Source organism: Vicugna pacos, chromosome 1, assembly GCF_048564905.1.
Source record: "Vicugna pacos chromosome 1, VicPac4, whole genome shotgun sequence".
NCBI lineage: Eukaryota > Metazoa > Chordata > Mammalia > Artiodactyla > Camelidae > Vicugna > Vicugna pacos.
In genome coordinates this window covers 108,159,606-108,185,959 of record NC_132987.1, presented here as the reverse complement: position 1 = coordinate 108,185,959, position 26,354 = coordinate 108,159,606, and the positions used below count along the sequence as shown (strand labels likewise).

The window sequence follows — 26,354 nt, the reverse complement described above, 5'->3', positions numbered from 1 at the left end:
TATTAAATAAGTATAAGAAAGTTCTCCAGTAAGTTGTAGAAGAGACAAAATCAAAGAAATCATCACATTATTAGGAACTGAAGCTCACATCTTCTAGCCGAATGTGTTTTTTGCCCTATAGCCATCTTAAGAAGCTTATTTTCATAAGCAACTTCAACTGAGGTGTTGCCAGTAATACGAGACCGTAGAGGAACACGCCATTGCCAAGGACTAGAATATTTCACTCTCACCCAGTAATTACATTCGACTCTAATTAAATTATCAGAACTTTTTATTGAACAAAATACTGCTGAAAACAGTGGCCGCTAATGAGTCACAGTTCCACAGAACAGATTGTGATTCAGATATCCTGAGTGTTACAAAATGCCCCAGAATGGGGCCACGCACAAAACATCAAATCTCAGTGACAGGGAGACTATTCAGATAATTAGAGTCACAGAGATTTTTCTTTAGAAAAACTATTCAGTCGAATTAAGAGCATGTTACTTTAAAAAATAGGTTGTCATTCTAAATATGCTGAACACCAAATCCTGAAAGATAATTTTTACAATTTTTATTTTTTTGCCTCCCTTTTTAAATGGCTGTTTCCTGGGGGAAGAGAAGCTTGCATAAATGAACTTCAATTAAATAGGTCTGTGGAGCATTTGGGACCCTAACATCAAAGCAAGAGAAGAGCGCCCCCTAGGGAGAACGGCTTTTCTGGGCTGAGTTTAGTTGTCTTACATAGTTCTTCATTTGAAGGAACATTTAAAAATAATTTACTTTTAAAGTAGGAATCTGGATGAAACAAGATTGGCCATGGGTGCTAATTGTTTAAGCTGAGTGCTGGGGTTTTTTTTTGCTTCTTGTTTTTTTTTTTAATTGAAGTACAGTCAGTTACAATGTGTCAGTTTCTGGTGTACAGTAGTGTCCCAGTCATGCATATACATACATATATTCATTTTTGTTTAAGCTGAGTGGAAGTTCTCTGTGGTATCTTCTACTTTTTTATAAGCTTCATTTATTTATTAATTTTTTAAATTGAAGTATAATCAGTTTACAATGCTGTGTCAATTTCTGGTGTACAACATAATATTTCAGTCCTACATATACATACATATATTACTTTCCATATTCTTTCTCAATCCTCTTTACTTTTTCATACACTTGAAATTTTCCATAATAGAAGTTGTTGTTTTCTTAGCTTCCTTTCTAAAGAGGCTCTTCACGGATTTCTTCCAGTGTGTATCTGGTACATTTAATGGTTTCTGATGAAATGCTTTGTCATCAGTCTGATTTGCACATCTGCCTATTCTGTTTGTAATCAGACTTTAGAGTTGGAGTTAGTTCAGTGTCAATAAGAAGGGTACTAAAATTCAGAGCTGCTGGTAAAAGGAGAAGATCCAAAAGAACCTACAGATGCATGTTTTTTATATGAAAGTTTGTGCTTATAAATGCAGGCAACCAGGATATGTTTAATGCAGTAAACATCTGGAGAGAAATACAATAATTTTGTTAAATAAGGGTAATTGTTGTTCAGGAGAGGAATGGTTTTCACTAGTCCCAAGGAACTGCCGGGATCTTTCATGACACAGGTCTGCTTGCTTCCGTTGATTTATGCTCCCACGAGGGTAGAATTCTCTGTTATGGATAAAAACAATTAAGAACCTAGCCACACCAGAAAGAAAAGGGTGAATGTGAGAATTGGCATCAAATTTGTTAAGAACAGTGAAGTGTGACTGACTAGAGCCTAGTGGGGCTTTCTTGTAATTCACACAAATGCAGCATATGATCTAGTGACGATGAATTCAGCAACAGCGCCCCCAACTTACAGCTGAAGAAACTGAACCTTAGAGAGAGGTCACTAACTTGCCCTTAACAGACAGTAAAGTGATGAAAGTGGAATTGGAGCCAGGGTCTGCACGAGTCCAAAATTCATGCTCTCTCTGCTACCTGTTCTCTCCCAGGCAGAATTTTCTTCTACCGAACCTCAGTGTCTAAAGCACCACGTATCCACCTCTAGTACTGTACTTTGCTTTGTATTCATTGTTTGTTTACAGATCCACCACCACCCCCTTCCCTGTGAGCTTTTCCAAAACATGTCATGGTCATGCTTGTATCTTCGATCCAACGGAGGACCTGGTACTCTGTAGGTGTCAGTGAGCATAGACTAGGTTGAAGCGAATCCCCAGGCTACAAGGTAGATGCTCCTTAGGTTAGGTTGATCAGGTGGACTCCTCCAAAACCCTGAAGACCCACCCTGAGCACCCTCCTCAGCACCTAGCGTAGCGTTGCACAAAACAGATCTCTTTCCTCAGTCACAGCATTCTCCAAAGCTGTAATTGATCAAGCTAACAAAGTGGGTGCAGTTGGCAAAGGTATCAAAATAAAAAAGAAAGCAGAGGTCTCAGGTCCTAATGAATTACATGTTACGCTATTGTCCTCTATCGTTTGCATGCCCCTCTGCTATTTTATTAATCTTCCCAATTCAGATACCTTGACAGCTGACTAATTATATATATTGTCTGGTTTGACTCTCCCATCAACCGGCATCTGAGGCTGTTTGTTTGACGTGCTCCACCAAGAAATAAGAATTATCAAAACTACTCTTAGTTTTATAAAAGTTTGTCTTTTATTACTTTGTAATGATTTTTCAGTTCAGTTTGAATTATTATTATGTCCAGGTTCCTAGGCACAGTCATTTATTACTTAATGTTTTCCTTTAAAAAAAAAAGTGTTTGCCTACAAATTTTCTGCAAAGAAAGGCTTAAGGCGTTGTTTGTAGAGGTGGGAAAAAAAATCCTCTTATTCATTTTAAATAGCTGTTTAGGATTTTATTTTTTTCCATTCAGCAAATGATAGAATCATTAATTTAAGGAAAATATGCCTCTTTTTCAATGTCCGTATTGTGTTTTACTCATCTTCTAACCCTTCAAAAAGGCAGAACGCCTTCATCTCTACTATTGTTCCTTCGCACCTTTGCTTTGGCAATATGCTGTTTAAAATGATTGGTTTTTTTTTTTTTTTTACCCTTTGTAATCTTTCTTAAATCTCTGCTAAAAGGATTCTAGTCTTCTGTCAGCACTGGGGTTATTTATCAAAGTGTTTCATTTTGCAGCTACCTCAAGGCTAAAAATGGCAACTCTCAACTCAGAGACAGCTGTTTCACAGAATGCTATAATAACCGATTTATGAGAAAGGCATACTTGTTTCATACCCTGGGGGAGCAGCTCTTTTAGCATTCAGAAAATTAGTCCAAACATGAATTATTATAAACCAGATGTTGGAAGGGTCTCTGGCTGAGCAAATCCAGTGAATGGGGGTGGGACTGAAAAATGTGTCCAGAGATCAAAAAACTCAAGTTAATGAAAGAATGCTTATAATTTATTACAATTTGACTGTGGCCTCTTGATCAAATCTTCTACTCTTCAGGGAAAATGTAGCATGTTTATTTCAAGGACAGTATTTCCATTCTCTGTTCCTAATAAACCTATTGATTTTGGGATTTAATGAATCCAAAGTTGTCTAGGTTTAAAATAGAGTATTTGTAGCGCTTGCCAGACCAAAAAAAAAAAAAAATGGAACATCCATTACTACTGAGAATTTTAAGTATCCTTGTGTATAATTGTTAGTCAAGGAAGGGCATCAGGGAGAAAAAAAATGGAAAAGTAAATAAAATGAGAGAACTGTTAACTTTTTCCGTTCTTATTGTTTTTCATAAGAATGACTTAAGTATATGTAGATTTTATATTTTACAGCTGATTTAAGTATTTGGAAATAAGGACATGTATTTGTATCATAAATTTCCAAAATCATGTTCTTCCTTTAATTTTACAATAGTCTTAGAGCTCCTTATTCATTTTCTCCAGTATTATTACCTGAATTACAGGTATGACCAGGGTTTATTTGCCTACCTCTAAGTGTGTATCTTTGTCACTCTCTTAGCAAGACAGTTACTCTTCCAAAATAGAACCACTCATTTTATAAACGAGAAAATGAAAAACGTTGTCAAGTGAACCTACGTATAAGTGTATTAATCCTCAAAATGGGAAAATATACTATAATGATAGCACCCTGGTTTTCTGACGCTTTGACCGCCACGTTGAAATGTCTTAAAATAGCAAAATATAGGACACGTCAATGCCAGTGAGTTCATACCTTAGACCCAACTGGTCTGTAAAAGCCCTTAAGTGTTTAACTCAACCATAGTGGTTAGTTTAGTGCTTTGTAGACATTTAGCTCTCTATACCTTTTTTGAATATGCTATGTAAGTTACCTTTTTCTTAGGAGTTTAATTACATATATATAAATCTAATGTATGTGTCATTCAGATGATCTACGGAAGTCATTGATAAGGTCCTTTAAAAGTTGACATATGTAACTTGACATATGGAAATTATTGACGTGGAAATTATTCAGGAAAACAACATCAATTTCACTGAATAATTTTTATAATATTCCCCTCTGGCAAACAGCTATTTTCTTTTCTGTATTTCTAATCCATAATTTTAAAGGGGAAGCCCAATGCTTTAGCAGTATTAAAAAAGAATGTACTTCCTAGGAAGAATGAATGTCAAAAGGTTTAATTTAAAACAAATAAACATAATCTCTGCTGTTCCAGCAGACAGATTATAGACACTAATATGTATAATTCAAGCTGGTACATTGATCTTGTTTCTTGCAATCCAGGTGGACATTGTTAGTCCTTAGATGACTTAAATACAAACCACATTGTTCACCACATGCCATTGCACTGGCTCACTCTGGATTATGTTTTCAGTCTGAATAAATAAGTGGTGTCTATTAAAATCCATTGCCTAGATTTGAATTGGGCTGTTTGCCTTTTTATTATGGAGTTGTAAAAGTCCTTTATAGATTCTGGATACTAAACTATCAAATATATGATTTGAAAATATTATCTCCCTTTCTGTAGATTTTCTTTCTACTTTTCTTGATATCCTCTGAACATGCAAAGTTGTAAAACTTCGGTGAAGTCTGTTTTATCAATTTTTTTGGTTACTGTTGGTTGTGCTTTAGTATTACATCTAAGATCCATTGCCAGTCCAAGGTCAAAATATTTATATCTATGTTTTTTTCCTAAGAGTTTTCTAGTTTAGCTCTTACAGTTAGATCTTTGATTCATTTTGAGTTAATTTTTATATATAAGGTGAAGCAAGGATCCAGCTTCACTCTTTTGCATGTGGATTTCCAGTATCTCAGCACCATTTGCTGAACAAACTATTCTTTCTGCCTTGAATGGTCTTGAAACCCTTGTAAAATGTCAGTTGACCGGAGATACGGGTTTTATTTCTTGCTGTCATTCTATCCCTTTGATCTGTATGTCCATCCTTATTACAGCCTCCCACCATTTGATTACTGTAGCTCTGTAGAAAGTTTTGGAATCAGGAAATGTGAGTCTTCCACCTTTGTTCTTTTTCAAGATTGTTTTGCCTATTCAGAGGCCCTTGCTTTTCCATATGAATTTTAAAGTCTTTTTTCCTCATATCTGCAAAAAAAAAAGATAATTGGAATTTTAATAGAGATTTCATTGAGTCTATAGATCAGTTCCAGGAGTATTCCTATTGTAATTTATTAAATGAAGTTTTTAAAGCCCTGTCACTACTTGAAGAGATATTCACTATGAGATGATTCCACTTTGACCCCATTCAGGAGTGTCAAGGTTCAAAAATAACAGGAAAATTGATGTAGCACATTGTCACCTTTTACTCCGAATTTTGTGAACTTTTCCTTAAATCGTGATGACTGTGACACACTGGTGGTTTGGATCTGTCTTTATGCCATTCTCTGATGGGTGGCGGCCCGGGGGCATGGAGGCATTGCCCCCGACACCAAGCTCTGCAGATGCCTGTGAGGCCCCAGTGTGCTTCCAGGTTTCTTCTTAACTCACCAGTTCTTATGCAGGGCCCTGCGATTTGAATCAAAATCGAAAAAGAAATCCTAACTAAAATGACTGGGGCGTGAAGTCAGACCACAGCGGTGGCTCCTATACCACTTCTGGCAGGAAACTCTACAGCAGATGTGTCCTGATTTTTTTTTTTTTTTTTTTTTTTTTTTAGTATAGTCTGGAGAACAACCAATGATTTTACATTGAATGAGGGCTGGTTATTTTGTTTTTCACAAGCAGCTGCCTTCAAGGTTCATATTTTAAAAGAGGGGGAAAAATTGTAGTGATATTTAACACCTGAATATAGAGATGTGTTCAAATTGAGATTAATTTTGAAATCTATTTCCACAAAGTCTAACTGGGAAAGAGATGAGTGTGTTTGCACGTGAGAAAGAGTCGGGAAGGAAGGTTCACTTGCCTCTTGCTCTGCAAGTCAGAAGCAAATTTTGCAGTGCACTCCCTATCGAATAAGCTCCATTACTCTTTGTTAACTTCTCCTGCCATGTGCACGTAGAGCCTGCTTTAGAAAGGCAGTCCCAGCCAGTGGGCTATCATGTCTCATCCAAAATAGGACATCAGTCTGTTAACCCATTCCAGATTACAAGGCATGTGTCCAAAGGAATGTTGATTCACCTAATCAAAAAATAGATAAAAAACAAATTTCTTCTGTATAGCACACGGAACTATATTCAATATCTTGGAATAAACTTTAATGAAAAAAATATGAAAATGAATATATGTATATATATGCATGATGAGACATTGTGCTGTACACTGGAAATTAACACACTGTAACTAACTATATTTCAGTTTAAAAAAAAAAAAAGCACTATTCAGAAAAAGTCTTTTGGATTTGGGGTGAGAAACATGCTCCAAAAGCCAAGGTTAGGGTGTTGTTTAATTTCAGCTACTGTTGATAGAGCTGTTGACCTAAGGTGGTGAATTTAAAATAGCCTATTTAATGTGTTTACTTCTTTAATAAATATATTTATTTACATGTGCTCATGAAAGCATGAGTTAAATCTTTGAAACAGCAAACGGTGACTACTTGTATTGCCTCTTGCACGTCTCTATATCTTGGCCTTTGGCCGGGGTGGTATTTAGAGAGTCTGCCCATCCCCTGAGAGCAGACAGAGGAACTCCGTGTTCCTCTGCTTCCTCTTTAACCCTGAACTTGATAAAGCTGCCCCTCAGGCCCGTGGAGACCAGGCAGACCTTGCCATGTTAGAGAAGGAAGAAGGGCCAGCTGCAGGCCCCGGGCCTCTCAGAAGCGAGAGCCTGAGCCAGCCTGGCCTTGGCAAATGAGCCGCTCCTTCTCCTCCAGAGGCTGGCTCAGTGAAGGGGAGCTCTGAGGCTGCAGCAGGCTGCTTCTGAAGCTTTGCCAAGTTAGGAAGGAACTTCCTGGGGCATGAGGAACGGAGAGCTGGGAGTGCAAAAGGGAACATATCATATTAACATGATTAAGCCTGTTAGAGTTTTACACTATTTTTATTTAAGGAACTCTAGAGGCAAGCCAAATTTCACCTTCTAGGTTCTAGGCAGGAGGTAGGAGATGTTGAGAGGAAACTGCTGTTTGAAATTCTGAATTACTCTTGTCAAAACCTGCCTTCATTTTCTTGGTGATTACTGAGGCCTGAAATAATTAAAATCGGTTTATGCTCAAATCATAGTGAACATGTTTGATAGAAAGGAAAGTTGCCAATCATGCCCCTTTTGATGTGACATATACCATAAGAAAAGTATCATGTATGTTAGCCAGACCTGAAAGCATAGTCATTCATAATGGGACCTTTATTACATTAAAACTTTTTTTTCACACTTCTCTGTATAAAATAAACAACAAGGACCTACTGTATGGTGCAGGGAGCTATATTCAGTATTTTGTAATATCCTGTAATGAAAAAGAATATATATATGTATAACTGAGTCACTTTGCTGTACACCTGAAACTAACACAACATTGTGTATCAACTATACTTCAATTAAAAAAACCTTTTTCTTTACCTCATGACTATGACCAGATAACATATGCTTCTTGCTATTTATAAGGTTGCAAAATGATATCAAAAAGCAGTTTTCTGAAGTTTTCATATATGAAACTTCAGTAAGAGCTATAATTGTTAAATTGTTACAGCTTTCTGATCAAACAGCTTTTGTCAAATAAAAAGAAAACTAACAGATATCACTAGGTAAACATCTTGGTTCTTAGTCCCCACTCTAATAATTTGAAGGACATCTTAGAGGGTTTCAAAAGTGTATACATACGGTGCTCACTTCAGCAGCACATACACTAAAATTGGAACAATACAGAAAAGGTTAATTTGGCTCCTGTACAAGTATGAGATGCAAATTTGTGAAATGTTCCGTATTTTTATTTGACTTAAGTGTCTAGAGTAATAAATTTATAGAGACTGAAGATAAAATGGTGGTACAAGAATACTCATTTGAATTGATACATGCACCCCAGTGTTCATAGCAGCATTATTTACGACTGCCAAGATATGGTCAGGGCCTGGGAGGAGAAGGGAATGAGGAGTTAGTCTGTAATGAGTAGACGGTTTCAGTTTTGGAAGATGAAAAAGTTCTAGAGATGGATGATGGTAATGGTTGTATGACAGTGTGAATGTACGTAATGCCCCACTTGAAATGGTTAAAATAGCAAGGTTTATGTTATATATATTATATCACGGTAAAAGAAGAGTATATATGTGTATGTACGTTCGTATCATTTGCCATTGTGAATAGCAAGGGCATTCAGGAATTGACCAAGGATGTTGGATCCTCAATAGGTGTTTATTATTTTTTCATTGGAGTACAGTTGATCTACAGTGCTGTGTTAGTTTCAGGTGTACAGCAAAGTGATTCAGTTATGCATATATATATATATATTCTTTTTCAGATTCTTTTCCATTTAGGTAATTACAAGATATGAATATAGTTCCCTGTGCTATACAGGAGGTCCTTGTTGTTTCTCTGTTTTCTGTACAGTAGTGTGTGTCTGTTCATTGCCCACCATATTCCAGATTCTGTGCTCATCCCCAGGTATTTTGCAGGTATAGGGCACAGTCTTTCCTACTCAAATAACTTAGAATCTGCTTGGGGAGACTCGGCATAAAAACAGGTGAGAGAGCTGCTGCTCTCATTAAGGTGAGGGATGCTGATCGCCGTGTCTCTTGGCATCAGGCCGTATCATCTGGCAGCCATTCCTTACTTCCGCCATCACTCACTGAAGAGAATTAGAGGAGAAGGGAACCTAGTTTTCAGCCGGCTCAGCCCCATCATTTCACTGGCTCCAAGAAACTGTGACATGCCCAAGGTCGTGCATCTGATCAGTGAGACCAAAGGCCAACTCTCTTCTGCTGCCTCTGTATCCAGTGGTGTTTGCTCTGCATCCCTGCTGATGCCAAGTTAAACACAGCTGGATTCTGGAAGCTATTTATTCAGCTTCAGCACCTGTTCTTTGAAAGTAATACAGGTGCAAGAAATGTCCTTTTTTTCACGTATATGACTCAGTAATAAGACTCTTCCTAAGGAAAAGACTCAGCACCCTTGAATGCTTAAGACAGCATGAAGGTATTTTTAAGGACGGTAGCGTCAGCAACATTGCACGTGTTCCAGGACTTTTGGTTACATTTGTGTTCTGCATTTACTTAGAAGTCTTACGTGAACTCACAAGAAATGACAAGTGTGCCTTCTGCATGAGTGCCATGAGGTGTTTCTGGGCAGGACAAGCATAAATTCCTCTGAAAACACAAGGCAGTAATCCTCAGCCAGTCTTACCCACTTGTGAGAGATCAGGCTTTATGAGTTCAGTCCTGTGAATGTCGCTGGCTGAAACCCTTCAAATCGCACACATTATTAGGTCATCTCCCGAGCCAGGGGAAGGAATCGTTTTCATGGCTGTGCAGACACAGTTCATATGTTTTCGCTCAGATATATTTAGAAAAGAGAATAGAAGAGGAAAGAAAAAGAATTTAATGAAAGGGTTTGTGGATATTTTTTTCTAAGTTTATATTATCACTCTGTTGTCTTTTTGATGACTGGCTTTGCTTTATTTCTCTTCCTTCTTCTTTTTTAAGACTCATTTGATCCTCAGAATGATCCTGGGCAGCCAAAGCAAATGGTTTCTCCCTGTCTTCTCCTTCATGAGCCTAGCTTTCCCAGAAGCTGATCTCATGTCCACAGCCCTGGGTACCTGTATGTGTGTTGTTCCACCTCCCTGCAAGCCCCTGCCCAGTCTCGCCTACTGAGATTTTATTGAGCTTCCAAAACCCCAACTCTCATGTCACCTCTGACCTTAAATCTGTAACTGACATGGAGCAACTGTCCTCTGATCATATAGTTTATATACTGCCTGTGTCTGCTGTTGCTTTGATGTGTACAGGTCAGCTAATGGCCATGTACTAATTATAAGCTCTTGGAGGGTGTGAATCAAATTTCTTGTGCCTTTGTTTCTCCTGAAACAAGTTACTAGGTACAAATAAGTATTGCAATACCTGTCTTCAAGAGATTCTTCAGTTAGAAGAACTATGGTTCTTGGACCTGCAGCTCAGTGTCCCCTGGAAACTTGCTAGAAATTCACATTCTCTGGCCCCACCCCTGACCTCCTGAATCAGCAATGTTGGGTTGAGAGATCAGTGATCTAACTTTTAACAAGCTGCCCAAGTGACTCTTATGCGTGCGAAACTTTGAGAATGACTGATTTAGAATGTATTCAACTTCCAAAAAGTAAAGAAATAGGTGAGGCTCGATTCTAGCATGCCAATAAGCCAGTTAGATTTACCCATACTCTTCTGTCCAACATCCACAGGGTAAAAACCATATGCCACCAAAAAAAATGGTTAAGGCGAAAACCTTAACCATTTGATTAATAATGTGTTTGATTAATTTGTAAAATACAACAGCGTTGCTCTACAGAAGAAGATATGTAATTGCAGAATAGTTCAGGTAAAAAGACGCACGATTCTCATGCATAATTAAATAGTACCAATCAAAAGCTAATTTCTCAAACTGTCAAACTGGTAATTTTGAAAATCTATCATACCCTGTCATAACATGGGTAAGTGAAAAGGAAACTCAAAAGCAGTAGAAAGGTGTAACCTTAAGGGACTACTTGACTACCAAATACATTAAATGCACAGCCCTTTCTAATTTGACACCATATTCCCCCAGATACCCTGGCCCGCCTGTGGAGAGGGGAGGGGCACCTCCCCTGTGACTTGATTCCCCTCAGTACCATTTATATCTTTTGATAAGCATCACTACTTTTAATATCACTACAAAGAAAGGACAAATGACAGGCAGCAGACTTGGCTTCGTCTTCTCAGAGTCTTCAGTTTCTTTTTCTCTCAATTTGAGGTTCAGTGCCCCTAAAATTACAGGGAAATTACATGTGACGTTGGCTGGAAACGGAACGTTCCAAGGAACTTCAGGTGGAAATGGTTTAAGCCCTCAGTCTAAGTGATCAGTGGAAGTGTTAGACCATCTCTGGTTTCTTCTTCCAAGGTTTTAGAGTCTGTGATAACCCTAGAGCTCTCAATTTCTACGTAATTCTGTTAAAAACAAAAAACAAAACAAAACTCCTTCCTAATGCACTGTTGCTGCCCTCCCTTCCTGTTTTTTAGGATAGTTGTCGTCTGTCAAAACAAGGACTTGGCAACAACAAAAATATTTTTTTTAATACCAAGAATGAACACTTGGAGCAAACCAACCCAATTTAAGTGTTTTGAGGGTAATCACAATAATTACAGAAATAATCCCTCCCTTTCCTGCTAAGAGTCAGTCTGAACAGTTTCCAAACTGCTGTTGGCAGTGTCACTTATCATGAGTAAAACAGCAGAAAGAAGCTGTTACAAGAAAAGGAGGAGTAGGTGGGGTGCGGGGGAAGTGCCTTTTTAGTCCGGTACTCAGGCCCTGCCATGATGTATTTCAAGTTTACGGGCTAAGTCTGCTTTATTTCTCTCACCTTCCTTTTGGCAGGAAACCAATTGCTCAACACTGAGCGCCTTCTCTCCATCTTGAGGGAGAAACTTTCTTATACCTGATGTATCTCTTTTGGGTATAAGAGGAGAAGTCAAGGTGAGACTGTCTGCAGAGTTATTACTAAAACAAAATTATCTAGGGGAAAAAAAAAGACCTAAATATCCTGTCTATTGATTAACACATGTCCGTTTGTAAGTCAAACATTGTGTGAATATATGCGAGAGGTCTTGCTTGCTTTCTAGATCTCTTTGATGTGAAATAAAGAGAAGGGTGTCTCCCCACTTTCAGTGTGCACCTGCACCCATGCTCCTGCCCACACTTCTTCAAGGGAGCAGCAATGTGCAATCAAGCCTCTCCGTTTTCAGATTAAGGGTTCGGGGTGATTAAGTGGTTTGATCAAAATCAGAGACTAAATGTGCAATAAAAGCGGTCAAGGCCCAAGGGGTTCACCATGTCTTGCCAAAGCCCTTCAGAGATCAAAGCAGGTCTTCAGATACTTGGATGTGAAAAAATGAAACCCTTTTTCTTTAAAACAAACAAACAGAGAGGGCATAGTAGAGCAGACCTGGGAGCCCTCTGTGGGAGTCTGGGTCTGGCTGCTCTAGTTTTCCTGTACGGCCTTGTTAATCTGGACCAGAGGTCCTTGGAACCCACTAAGAGGACAAGCTAGTGTGATGAGCTCATCCCTCAGCCTGAACCTTCCTCACTGCTCTGCGTGATTTCTGTGCCTTTATGCATCAGCCATGGACAGAGAACAGTCTCTGGTATTTGCTGTCTTCAGTTTGGTTATTGTACGTCCTTGGATGTGAAAGGCACCTGAGAGCTCGTCCAACGCCCTTCCTGTGGAAATTGTTCTTCTGGAAGCCGTTGATTCTTAATGTGCTCTTGGGGCCAAGGGAAGCCCAATAATTTGGAGGCATTCTTGTTAAAAAGGCAGATTCCTGGACTCCACCACTGATTTGTAGAAATCTTCATTTTCCTGGCCTCCCCATGTGATTCTTAAATAGTCAAAAGTTTAAAAACTCCTGCTTATATGAAATAGCAAAAATACAAGGATTCTTACCCACTTAGATTATATCTATGCTGATCTTGAACATAGAAGAATAGCAGTTGTTGTCTTTGAAAACTAACATGCCCTGGTAAATTAGCCCTGTGGATTTCTGGTGCTTATTTCCAAAGCTGTGATTGTATAATATATTAAAGTGAAGTGTTATTAACCTTCAAGTTCAAATTCATTGAGAATTTGTTTAGATGTGACTGCGTTGATGGCTAATTTTATTTATCCAAGTTAAGACTTCTTATTATGAAAAGGGATTTCATAAACTGCTTATTAACTTTGATTAACTGTATCTAAAAGGAATGAGCAGTCCAGGTGTAGGGCTGGCTTCAGTCAGAAAAGGGCTGTCTTTCCTAACGTTTTCCCCCTTAGCGTTTTTATTTTCTCTTTCAGAAATTGTGCATCCACTACTCTGCCTGCCAGAATCTTTTCTTCCCTCTTTAATCTTCACTTTCTAATACTGATACTGACATTTTAATTAAAGAAATTACTCATTTAAGCTCTCTTCAAATCTAAAGTGATATTATTTTAATGAGATGAAGGGCAAAATTGACAAAATACACCTGGACTTGACAACATGGGGAATGACACACGGTAAAAGCTTGATCTTGGAGGACTGTCAGGGAGCCTAACATTAGCTCAGGAAGTGTGTGTCTTCTTGGAGAATTGGCAGAAAAATTACCAAGACAGGGCATGCTGGCTACCAACTGCAGGTGCCAGACCTGGGAGCAGCTCTCTCTGATAAGCAGGAGTGAGTATATTTCGGGATCATACAGGAATGCAAATTATATTCGTTTCTCAAAGTCTCTCCTGTGGGAACGTGGCATAGAAATCCTACACCGTCTCCTGTTTTTTTTTGTTTTTGTTCTTGATCCCCAAAGTGAACAGACTACTAACTGGACATGCCCCAGACACATGAGGAAATTGTCATTCGGATTTTTCCCTCTGCCCAGGGTGAAGGCAGGGAGCAAAGGAGAGCACTTGAGAACTCTCTTGGCAAGTGGCCATCACAAGGAAAGAAAATCAAAAGCACCAAAGGTCACATATCCTTTCCACCCTTCAACTGAGTCATAATGAAAGGGGCTCACTTCCTTACCATTTTTATGAAAGGGGCAGGCAGGACACGAAGTTCACTGCAGGCCCCTGGTGACCCACTGGTAATTTACATGCCTTTTCTGATCTTCAGCTATCACCTTTTCCAAAACAAACAAACAGTCAAGAAGACGAAGAAAGCAAAATCCCTCAGACAAAGCTGTTCTGCCCTTTGATCTTCCTTTTATCTGGGTTTGACTCGGTGGGTGTTCTGGTCTACGCGGGCTACCGCAATAAAACACCGGAGATTGTGGGCTTAAGCAACAGAAATTTTTTTCTCACAGTTTTGGAGGCTGGAAGTCCAAGATCACGTCTCTGCAAGTTTGACTTCTCCCAAGGCCTCTCTCCTTGGCGTGTAGACAGCTGCCTTTTTGCTGGTCCTCGCATGGCCTTTTCTCTGTGGGCGAGTGAGAGATCTCCGGGGGCCCTTTCTCTTCCAGTCTTGTTGAAATAGATCCCCACCCTGTGACCTCATTGGACCTTAATTACCTCCTTAAAGCTCCCCATCTCCAAATGCAATCATATTGGGGGTTAGGACTTTAACATATGAGTTTGGAGGGAAACAGTTCAATCCGTAACAGTTGGCTACATTCTGCTTTGGGACAGAGCCAGCGTATCCTATCTTCCATGTTTCTCAACCATCATCTGTTCAGTGCGCTTGGGTTCTTTCATCCTCAAAAACTCAAGGGAGGCCATGCAAGACACTTTTCCTGCTTCTCTACCTGAAGTCATTGAAACCAGTTTTCACATCCGCCATCTTCCACTCTATCGATGAATTTCCAAATGTAAGCCCTCTTTGGTATATAGAAAGCATGCACTTGACATTAGAGAGGTCTGATGGATTCTTAAATGCTGTTCTCTTATTGATTTCTCCACAGTCTTCTCTTTGTCTCTGAGGGACTAAAGCCAAGCATTCCCAGTGTTAAAGCATAAGGACAGACCAGATAATATAACATAGTTTAGCAGGATAAACCAGTAAGCAGGTATTGGAGCCATGTCTTCTCATATCTTGAGCCAATAACCTAGAAGTTGTATTAAACATTCATTCTATTAAGTATTCCGTTCTAATCATCCATCTTTCATACAAGAATAAAAAGAAGAATTTTAGGCTCCTGGAGAATTTTTGAGTTAAGATCCAGTTTGTGGAGCGTGAACTCAAGTTAAAATTGATATGGTGAATGTTACGGATGACTCCAGCTGCCCCAGTGTCCGTCGCTCAGTTCAGCTGGGCCCACTGACATCCTTCAAAGTCCAACGACCCCATTTCTGGGCTCTCAGATCTGCCTGTGATCCCTCAACAGACAAAGTACATTCTTTACTGGGCGTGTTTCCCCCAACAAATGAATAGCCCCAGGTAATGCCTAATCTCACAACAGCTCGGGCTGGCTTGTTTCAGCCCACCTTAGCAGAGCCAGACCCCACCGCCCTTCACGGACCCTAAACCTCTTACCTCACCTACAGCAAAGCAGACACTTGCACACAAGCCGATCAGGCACCTTGAGACCCTACCTTATAAAGACCCCAATAACCGGCCCTTGGCGCTCACGCAGGCACCCCTCGCCTGTGTGGCCCACTGCTGTCTATGACAGCGCACCCTGATAAACTCCTTTCGATTTTTATACTTAACCTCTGGTAAATTCTTTGACCAAGTTTGCCACGTATCGTGCTGCCAGGGACGGCTGAGCCGCTGGCTTCTCAGGGAGGACGTGGCGGAACGTCTGTGTTTACAGGGTGTTCGGAACTGAGGCCGTGCCCCTGCCTTGCTGAGCTGGTGCCCTCCCTGGTACCCGGAATCCCCGTGGTTAAGACCTGCGGCTGGTGATGGGCAAGAAGAGGGCATGGACGGTGTTCCCTGTAGAAGGGAAGCGGGGAGCTGAGAGGTGAAGCAGAGACGCTTTTCGTCTCCGCTGGAGCTCCTGCTGGCGTCAGAGGGGCAACATCTCCGCACTGATGGGGCTAAATTAGGCCATTAGATTATAGAACTCTTTTTTCTTCTCTCCAGTCTGTCTATCCCGGCCCTGAACAGAGGGCTCACTAAGAATCCACATTCTACCCCAGTATGTTTGTTAATGGCTAGAAATGGTTATCTTACTAACAAACAGGTAATACTTGCTTATATGGGTAGTCCAGGAGTTTCCTGGGACTGCCATAACAAATGACCATCAACTGGGCGGCCTGAGACAACAGAAATTTCTTCTCTCACCATTCTGGAGGCTAGAAGCCTGAAATGAAGGTGTCCACGGGCCAGGCTCCCTGCGAAGGCCCCAGGGGTGTATCTGTTTCCTTCCGTTTTCTTGCTTCTGCTGTTGCCAGCAATCCCTGACGTTCCTTTGACTTACAGGTGCACCGCTCCAGCCTCTGCCCCTGTCCTCACGTAGTGTTCTCCGCATCGTCTCTCTCCAGTGTGGTCAAGAGCCCGCCTCACTCTAGTAGTGTCCACCCCACTCCATACTGTCTTTATTCTAGCATGATCTCATCTTTACTTGATTGCATCTGTAAATACCCTATTTCCAAATAACGTCATATTCGCAGGTACCAGGGGTTAGGACTTCAGTATATTTTGTGGGGAGGGGACACAATTCAACCCACATCAGTTTTATTTTTAATTTGCCTTAACTTCTACAGATCCAAAAAATTGTCCAAGTTTCTTTCTAAGATGCTATCAAATTTAAGTCAAAAGACTGCATGCCTTGAATTTATGACCTCTTCCTTTACAAAAAAATAATTTCCATGTTTAATTGGTTCAAATTGTGAAAGGCTTTAAATGCTTTGCATCTGCTTGAAGCAGATTAATGAGTAAATTTGTAAACCATGGTTGTTTTAATTAACCAGGGTTAATTAATGTTTACTGCACTTGGAAGATGAAAAGACATGTATAAATGCACCATCCTGTGAATCATTTTTTAATTTGTTGTTGAAGCTTAAAGTATATTTTGAATTAAGACTGTGTACCTCACACTAAAAAAAAAAGGCTATTGGAGCCCTGTGGTAATTAGTGTAGAAGGCTCTAAATTTTGAGGTGAATTAATTACATTATAGAAGATGATCATCTTTTAATACTTTATATTCAGAGAAAGGTAGTTTTTTTTTTAATCTGATTATGTAAAAGGGGGAAAGAGCAGAAGTCTCAGAGGAAGTTGCTAACTCTTTTTATAGTGTATCATAATTTGAGATTCTGGTTTTTGTTTTTGTTTTTAATTTCTAAGTTGAGACTTTTCCAGAGCAGAGTGGAGGAGAGAAAAGGGTCACTCGGCTGAGATGAAAATAACATTTTTAAGCAGCTTTTTTTGAGAAAGGAAATCAATAGACTACCATGTGAATTTCTGACAGAAAAGCATTGGGGGCTTGGATGAGGTCCAGTGCTGGGACTGGGAAGGCTGGAGATGACTTTGGAAGGAAGGACTGGGCTGGTTGCCGCTTAGGGGGCGGGAAGCAGTATATGATGGAAGCAGTTGTCTCAGGCAGCAGCATGGGTTCCCCATTCTTGGTGAAGAAGTGGTCATCTGGGCTAATTTTCCAACATATCTCTGGCACCAGGATTCCTGGTTCACAGGTCATTGTTACACTTTCCCCTTTTTACATGCTCAGATTAAAAAATATAACTACCTTTCTCTGACTGTGCAGTGTTAAAACATGACCATCTTCTATAATGTATTCAAGCAGAGCTGGTCTCAGTGACACCACCTGCATTTCACTTCTTTGTCTGAAGGGAGAGCATGTTCAAAGGGAAAGTGGAAAAGGGATGGAGGCGACTTTATTTTTTACCTCCTACACAGTTTTCTCACTTTTCCTTTACAGCATTTAAAAAAAAAGGGTTTTTTTGTTTGTTTTAATCATCTCATGGGCACTCATACTAAAATGATTTGATTAAGGAGTGAATGGAGGGGAAAGACCTGTAGCTCTTGATTTGGAGACAGGATACTTTGCTCCTTGAGGTTAACAGTAACCACCAAGCGCAGGACAGTTAGATGCTGTAAAGAATTTTCAGTGAGGACCTGGCACTTCATTGTGGGTGGAACTACATTCTGGGTGGAATTATCTAGTAGAATTCAATATACAGTAAATCCCTTTTGGGGAATCCGATGTGGGCTTTTTTTCCCAAAATACCTGGGAAAATGGGAAAACTCCCATTTTCATTCTAGTTCTTCCCTTTGGACTGTTTCAGCATAGACGTGAGCTCTTTGGGTCCATATTTCCAGTGGCTCCAGAGCTCTCCACCACGATGTGTTGGAATTATCACAAACTCAACATGCCTAAATAGAACCTGTCTTTCTCCCTCTCTGCTCTTTTGTTGGACAAAACTGAGGTCAAGAATAAAAATATTACCAGCCACCTGTGCTCTCTCCCATCACACCTGCCCCCACACCTCCCACCACCACCAAAGTAACAGTGTTCTTTGTATCACTTCCTTAAATATCTTTCTGGCTTTGTCATGCTTATGTGCATTCCTTGCCCACTATCTTCTTCTCCATTTTTTAATGTTGACCTAACTGGTATTTTATAATCCCCAGGTTTCCCCTCTGCCCCTTTTTTCTTTATAATTTACCTATTAATGAACTGCAGGCCACTCAATCCACAGAATCCCCATAGTCTGACTTCTGCTAACGGCATGGTCTTCGTGCCGGTCAGCATCTTCCTCTGCCCTGTGTGTGTCCCACAAATGTAAAGACCCTGGGTTCTGTCTAAGCTGCTTCCCCTTTCGCCTCTCTTGTGCTCCAACAATGAGAAAAGCCCCAGCGTTTGGGCATCCCGTCCTCTGTGCCTTGTGCATGGCGCGTGTACGTACCAGGGCAGCCGTCTCTCTTCCTTAGCCAATGCGTACTATCACTACCCCAGCCCTGAAGTCCCAGTGTGTTTCTTCCTCACTCTGCCTATTCCCCTGACCCGAGCATTTACAGGGGAATTACTTTTAGGCCCATCTTTCCTCTGGGGCTATGAGGGTTGAGTAGAAAGAAACTGCCTTCATCATTTCCTGCACTGGCCAGCAAGATGGTAAGATTGATTGCTCAGCAGTTGAATAAATGAACAAATAAGTGAAAGAGCTCACTAATGGATGATAAAATTATTTTAATTTTCTTGGCTCCAAATTAATTTTCTTAAAGTGAGTCCTTTCAGCCTCTCCACTTCTGCTCTGTTAATGCTTCCCCAAAAACAGACACTTCCATCCATCGCCAAGCCCCAGACACCAAGCACTTTGCGTTGCCGGGCTTCACTCCTACATTGTTAAGGGATCCTGCAGGTCTGCCAATGCAGAAGAGAATGGACCATTGCTGTCCTAAAAATGTCCACTGCAGAATGAGTTTTGTGTTAAAGAAAACCCAAATAGGCCAGTGTGCAGAAGAGCAAAGAGGGTTGCTGCGTGTTTTTTAAATCTGCATGAAGAAACATCTCAAACGAGCTATCATGTCTACAAGCATGATGTGCTGTCTGTAGGAACGGAAGCGTCCTCCCTCGTGATGTGCACTGATCTTACCCACACTTGCCTGTTCCCCGTGTCGAATGAAACAAACGCACAGCCTAAAAGTTGAGAGTTCTGTTTTGTTGGCGGGAGGACTCGAACCGGGACGTCAGCCTCTCAGATGGCTCTGAGGGGCTGCTCCGAAGAGGTAGGGGAGGAGCTAGGATATATAGGAGCTTTACAACAAAGACCAGGTAGTTGGAACAATAAAAGATTGCTTGTTAACTAAAGAAAACCAGGCATCTCAAGTTAAAGAATTTAGCGCTTTTCTATGTATGAGAGGAAGCAGACATTTGGGCTCATTGAATTCATTCCTTTGACAGCACCCAGCTATCTAGGGCCAGTGTCCTGTCCTTCCTTATTCTGAGTCCCCTCAGGGTGCACCATTGTGAGTGACTGCAGAGGCCAGGCTGCAGGCTTGTCTTCACTGGGGGTTGGTGGCAGTGGCTGATGACTTGATGCTTTCAGCATTCTTTGTTTGCTAATGTTGTTTGCCGTATTTTTTGTTCACACCTGTATACTTATTAGCATAAATCTCAGTCTCTTTGAGTGCAATCACCTATGTATGGATGTTGAAAATTTTACTTCCTGCCATGAGCTAACCCATCTTGCTAACCAGTGCTTTACATCCTTCAAGACAGGGGCATACCTACGAGATACTAAGGGTTTGTTTCCAAAATAAAGCAAGTCACATGAATTTTTTGGTTTCACAGTGCATGTAAAAGTTTGTTTACACTCTTCTGTAGTCTATTAAGGGAGCAATGGCACTATGTCTCTAAAAACTATGTACACACCTTAGTTAAAAAATACCTAATTTCTAAAAATGGTAACTATCCTCTGAGCCTTCAGCAAGTTGTAATCTTTTTGCAGTAGTAACAAGAGCACTGATCACATCACCATGCAGATATAATACTAATGAAAAAGTTTGAAATACTGCAACAGTTACCAAAATGTAACACAGAGACACAGAGGGAGCAAATGCTTCCGGGAAAATGGTGCCTATATATTTGCTTGACACAGGGTTGCCACAAACCTTCACCTGTAAAAAACGCAGAGTCTGCAAAGTACAGTAAGGCAAAGCACAATAAAACGAGGTCTGCCTGAATGGATTTCCATCAATTAGGCATTTATCAGATATGAATCAATTAGCATACACTGTCTTCATAGCATAGCAGAGAATGAGGGCAGGCTGCTGGGAGGGGCACTGCTGCCCATTCCTTTGGATTCGTCCGTCCCCCCAGTGTGTCTCTTACCCAGGTAAGAGCTCTCAGGAGCTTGGGAGAGGGTGTTGCCGAAAAACCGGCCTCTGTACCTGAGAGCCAAACTGAGAGTGAGAGGCAGGGTTTCAGGAAGACAGAAAAGAACAGCCTTATTGCTTTGCCAGGCGAAGGGAGTCAGAGCCGGCTCGTGCCGTAAAGGCTGTGAGCCCATCTTGGGGTTGGGGTCTTGAGGTTTTGTGGAAAAACTGGAGGGAACAGAAAAGGTGACAACAATCAGGGCGTTTTACAGGGTGTTACATTCTCCTCATCTTGGTAAGAACTTGCTGTTGTTATGGAGGAATTGAGGAGGGTCTGCCCGCTTTCTTGAGGTTCAATCCATGACCTTCTTTCAAGACCTCCAGGGTAAAAAGGGATTAAGTTATTCTAAGAAAAGAGATCACAGGGAGGGGAGTCTGTTGGTCATAAGATCAGTTTAGCTGAAAGCACAGGCCTGAATGACTCAGTGACCACCTTGTTAGTTTTCTACTCCTTCAAGGGTGCTGCTCAGACAGGACCACTGATTCCAGTGTGCAGGTCGGACAGGACCCATCCCGCAGACTCCCTCCCTTGTCAGGTGCAGCTGGGAGTACAAGGTGGCGCTGCAGTCCGTCTGCACACAGCTTGACAAGCCACGTGCCCTGTGTGTGACTCACTCTTCAGAAAGAAAGCCCCCAGTGGGCTGGCAAGGGCCTGGCCTTCATCGGAAGTAAAGGTGATGCGTTAATGTCTAGCTGCTCTCTCTTGGTTGGTTCAGAGCGCAGGCGGAGAGAAGGGGACGTTGTGGGTCGGTGCCCAGAACACCCCAGCAGCAGCAGTGAAGGCTTCCGGGGCATCTGAGCTCAGATTGTATACAGTTGCCGGAATGACTTTGCATTTCTAAAAATGTATGCAAAAGCAGTGAAGCTGTCATTCGAGTATTCTTTTTAAAGAGCCTTTCTTATTTTGCTTTCTGTGCTCACTAAAAGCATCAGCAATTTTTAGAGAATGAAACGTGATACTGACTCAGTGCAAACCCAGGACTGATTGCATGTTTCCCATTGACTGTGTATCTGAGAACTTAGAAGTAAAAACAAACGAACAAAAAACTGTACCAACTGTGCAGAACAGTCTATCAGAAAATGGAGAAATACATAGTGTGGAATGGACCTGGGGGGAGTTAATCCTCGTGGTTCCATCTCTATCCTCAAACCTGATAACTCCCGTTCCAGGAGCTTCCTGCGTGCTTCAGTCATCTTGGAAAATTCATTCTCATTGACCACAGTCGTAACAGTAACCAGGTGATCGTGGGACGAGATGAAATAATCAGTTCCATAAAGGATAAAACTACTTTTAAAAATAAAGGATAAAACTGTTTTTAAAAAATTACTCTTGGTTATCTCTGGTGGTGGGGTGGCAAGTAGATTATCATTTCTTGTGTTTTCTACGTTTTTTGCAACTGAATTTATGTTACTCTTATCATTCATACACAACTACGTTTTTATGTAAAGGAAGAATCACGGTGGAATCCTAGCTCACGCTGCAGGGGTTAAGTTCTTAGACAGGTTTACAGAGAACATTCATTCTACATAATCGTAATTACTTTGAAACTCCTTGAGCTTAGCCATAAAAGTATGTATTGTTTAACTAGCCCAAGACAGCTAGTTTTTCCTCTAGCAACAACTGTTTCCTGGATGGAAGGCCACATGAAATCATTGACCTATATTTAAGGAATACACAACATAAAAATCACATTCATTTTTATGTTAGTTTGCAGAGGACGTGTAGTCTGTATCTGCCAACATTAATGGACGTACATGCATTTTCATTACATATGTTAACCAGATAGATGGGTTAAAACCGGGACTACAGTTTTAGTGCCACAGTACTGAACTTCTTATTTCAGTATAATTCCAGACTTAGAGAAAGTTCTGAAATTACTACAGAAAATGCCTTTTTTTGAGAGTAACTTGGAGACATATTGGCTCTTTACACCTAAATTCTTCACCGTGTTTCCTCAAAACAAAGACATTTATTTATGTATGTGAACTACAGCCTCAGCACAGCATACTTGGGGATTCTTTCTGTAATAGGTAAACATGGTTTGTAGTCTAAACTTCAGAAGATTTTTCCCCCTCAGGATTGCTCAGGCTTCCGATTACCCAGGTGGGACCAGAACTCCTGATGAAGTTGGAAACAAGAGTCGGGACATGAGCACAAGTTCCACAAGTAAATAGGGGGAAGGAACTCTTGACTCTTTTGGTTTTTTTAGAAGCCAGGGAGCCTGACTGAGTTTTATTTGGATTTCTGATGGCATTGGTAGATCTAAGTTGTTTGATCTACGTTGTTTGAAAGTCAAAAGGAAATTCATCTTGAATGAAAAGGCACTTATTCTTGCCCTCAGTCTTAAGCGAGACAAGTGATGCTCCAGGAAAATGTCACACGCAGTAAGGAATGTTCTCCTAAGGGATGTGTGGCCATGTTTGTGTCCCCTCCAGGGGGGAGTTCGTTGCCAGAAGTGGACAAAGCGTGTGCCATTTAAAATCCATGTCCGAGAAACTTAGTAAAGAAAAATAAAGCCAGATTCAGACGTGGAGTCTGAATTTTGGGACTGTGAGAGATTTTCGAGATTGATAGTGTTGATGAAAATAAGACGACTGACCCAGTTTCCTGGAGGTCAAGATTAAAACTAGATTTGTGGAACAGTATTGCTTGGTGATAATATGCCTCATGTTTTCCTCACGTTGGAAAACAGAGCAGCATCATACAGTGCTGTTTCAGTCTTGGTCACTGATGATTCCAGTCCCTGCACCATTGATGGAAAAGGGATATTTGGGGTGACTGCGTGTGTAGAGTCAGTCCACCATTCAGCCTTTTAAATAGCTCATGGCGGAGGGGGTAGAGCACATGCTTAGCATGCAGGAGGTCCTGGGCTCAAACGCCAGGACCTCCATTTAAAAAAATAAATACATACATAAATAGCTCAAAGTCCACAGGAGTCTAAATTATCTTAAATTTGACTCAGAATTTGTGAAACCTGGTAACAGTTCATGTAGCTCTCATATTTATGCCTGTCTACGAGAAAAAGGGAAATCTAAGGACATAGGAGACAGGTGTTCAGAGGGGAAACTGCTGTTGAGTGTGGACCATCAAAACGGAAGTGACGGGGAAAGTCTCACTTAGAGAAGGGACCAGTTCCTGGTTGTGCATCTGAGAACCATGTGGCCTTCCAGCTCTGCTCCACCATCAGGAAGCTCTGTGATGGGCTCCAGGCAGCTCTGTGATTACCTTGGTTTCTTCACAGGAGCAAAAGATACCATTGAATTCATCACTTACCAAATCTATCACAATGTATGCAAAGCAAACAAGATGCTTGTGATGATAGACGTGTGTGTATTTGTATAATGTTAGTTACTAAGCAAAGCGAAACAGCCATGACCTCCATAAAGTGGGTTTTTTCCTGAAACAGAAGGTTGTACCACATATCAGGATCCTTGGGTGTAGAGCCCACTTCTGGTACTTGATAACCTTAAGTACATTTCTCAGGATGGGTGTCCCTGTTTGCTCAACTGTCAATGGGAGTAATGATCCCACTTGAAGATTGCCGTGGGTGTCACATGAGCTAATGGACATGTAAAGGATGTCACTGGTGCAGTTGATCTCACGCTATCGAGATATCACAGCATGACACGATGGCGTCACAGTCCGGCTGTCCCACGAGTCACACGCTGATCAAAACACCCCAACATAGGTTCTCTCCCAAATCAGCATTTCAAACAGCTTCTGCTCCATTGAACCATAGGCAGGTCCATGCTTAGAAGGAAATTCACGCTTCACAGGGGAGCACACAGCAGTGAAGTATGTCCTCTGGTGCCCTCTGTATATTTAAGCACATTCTTTTTCTAGGGTCTGAAAAACACTGACTTGTTTTCCTGAACACTTTTCCTGCTCTGGCTCCTGTGTAATTTCCTGCCTGACAAATGGTCTGGCACAGAAGGAAATTCATAACTAGTCTTTCCTTTCCTATGGCTTTCTAGTTCAGAAGCCTTATCATGAATAATAGCTTCAAGGCAACAGGGTGGGTTGGGTTCTAAGAACATGCCTTTGAGGTGTTTGGAGCAAGGTTTCTTCTGGCAATACGGTTTCCTGGCCACACTCACCTTTCACACCTCGTTCTGTTTTGAGGCTAGTCTTATGAAGGGGACACTGGAGGCCATGGTGGAGTGATGCCTTTGTACAGCTTGTGGCAGTGGTCAGACTGTCATGTGCTTAAGAATCACCTGCTGGTCGCGGTAAACGTGCAAATTCTGTTTCTCAAGTCTGGGTGGGACCTGAGATTATACATTTCAGCAAGCTCTCAGGGGATGCCTACATAGAAGAGTTATAGACACCAGGATTCAGGGAGGAAGTACAAAGACCGTCCATCCAATTTCCCCTAATTATATGGATGAAGGCACAAGGCTTAGGGAGTTCCAGAGGCCATGGTGATGTTAAGTATAATGAACAGCGTGGCAGTTACACACGGAGGCGTGAACCCGACACGCACAGAACTGCGATGGGAAAATGAAATCTGATCTCATAGGCATGATCTCCCGTTGTGGACAGCATGCCTAGAATGGATGACAGCTGATTTATAGGAGAGCTGCTTGATAGGGGAAAAGGTACATCCCTTTTATAAATAAGTCCAGTGCGGCTGTATCATTTGTGGGGGGGGTGCATTGTTCAGAGGTGTAATCCTCAGTCTTTTCAGATGCGTAAGTAATTATCTGTTAAAATATAAGAATTGGTCATGGGAGAATCTCTTGTTAGACGAGATTGAAAGGAAATTTCCATGTGTATTTTTCCACCAGGAACCAGAAGAATCAGAAAACAGGGAAAAAATGATAATACTAATGCAGGTTCAATTCTATACAAAAAGAAAACCCAGCACATCTAGGCATGTTCCCCAGTCTCCAAATCAGACCTTTAATCGCCGTGTTTTCCAGGGAAAAGACTGAGGGTGGACCTCCTTTATATGAAGGAAGCTTCCTCCCCACCCCAAGTGCATTTATTTACAGGATGGGAGACGTAGTTCAATAATTACAACTGAAGCTTGTTAAAGAACTGATTTAACATATATAAACTTCATTTTCTCGAACCCTAAAATGTGGCAGGTAAATTTTTAGAAGTCTGGCTAGTGGATTGATAATCAAAAGAAGAATATTAGATGCATTATCTAGGATTTATCTGTTTCCCATTCAGTAGTCCTTTAATGAGGCCATTTCTCTCAAAATGACTTAGGGAAGTCTCTTGCTGCTACAAAAACAAAATATTTCAGTCATTTGAAGATGAAATCACTATTGGGTGTCTCTTTGGATGTTGCTTCCTTTAAAATACTTTAAATATTGTCAATCATAGGAAAACAATGAGATATTTTGTTTTATTTTTCCTTTTTACTATAATAGACACCCTCAAGACCCTCTTTTATTATAAATACACATGTTTAAAACATTTTTAAAAGGGCAGCATACAGTGGGGTTCACTGCATGTTTAATATTTGGAATTAAATATCACTGTTACTGTTTAAACTCCAGGTGAAATATTACCATCATTGAACTCAGTTACTTATTTCCACTTTTAACTTCAGGACTTCCTGTGCTTGGGTAT

General features: G+C 40.9%; 1 protein-coding gene and 1 non-coding gene across 7 annotated transcripts in view; both read left to right on the top strand.

Moving 5' to 3' along the window:
* Positions 1-26,354, top strand: part of APP (amyloid beta precursor protein) — a 257,769-nt gene that overhangs the window by 199,863 nt on the left and 31,552 nt on the right. The gene's annotated exons all lie outside the window — the stretch shown is intronic.
* Positions 8,151-8,257, top strand: LOC116279183 (U6 spliceosomal RNA). Its single transcript, XR_004188572.1, has one exon. It is a non-coding gene; the product is annotated as a U6 spliceosomal RNA (small nuclear RNA).